Below are 760 nucleotides of genomic sequence, written 5' to 3'. Positions count from 1 at the left end.
GTCCGCACTGTGGCCCCTTCTTTCCACGTAACTTTGACGCACAAACATTAACCCTGAGGCTCCCGGGGACGGCTGCCAGGGCTCTCGCTGCTGTTCTGGCAGCGTGCGTGGCTGGCCAGCTGCTTGTTCTGGAGCCAGATCAACTGATGAGGAGGAAAATCTCTGAGAAGGGTCAAGAGAGTCAAGCAGGTTCCATCTTGGGTGAGGAGGTGATCTTTCCCAGATCAGAGGCTGGAGACAGCCCGGCCCCTGGCAGTCCTACTGACTTAACCTTAACTAGGGCCAAAGACAAGACCCAATAGGCCATAATACAAAGTGCTTAGTAATACCTGATATGGGAACCACACTCTACAGTGAGGAATGTGCTTTTAATTAATCATGTTTAAGACAAGCCCATCGGGCTGGTGGGGCAAATAGTGGTTCCTCTGAGACTCCACAAGGCAAAGCTGGATACTGGTGAAATCCATTTGATGACAATAGCATTTGAACCCAGATCTTCTGACATAATCGGTGACCTTTCCATGATATTACAGATAGCTATGGTGCAGGTGTGAGTGTGGGTGTTTTTATGTGTATTAAGAGCACTCTTTAGAAAGATAGAGCAAAACTTTGGGAAAGAAGCTCAAGGTTAGAGTGAGAAAAGGTTTGAGCTGGAGCCAGGAGCCACTTAGACAAGAGACAGATGGCCAGCCCCAGACTCAGTGTTGAGAAATCTGAGTGTTCCCGGGATCCAGCCTTTCCCAGATCATCCGAGCCAGCC

The sequence above is a fragment of the Mesoplodon densirostris genome, chromosome 2, assembly GCF_025265405.1.
Source record: "Mesoplodon densirostris isolate mMesDen1 chromosome 2, mMesDen1 primary haplotype, whole genome shotgun sequence".
Taxonomy (NCBI): Eukaryota; Metazoa; Chordata; class Mammalia; order Artiodactyla; family Ziphiidae; genus Mesoplodon; species Mesoplodon densirostris.
This window is presented reverse-complemented; position numbering follows the sequence as displayed.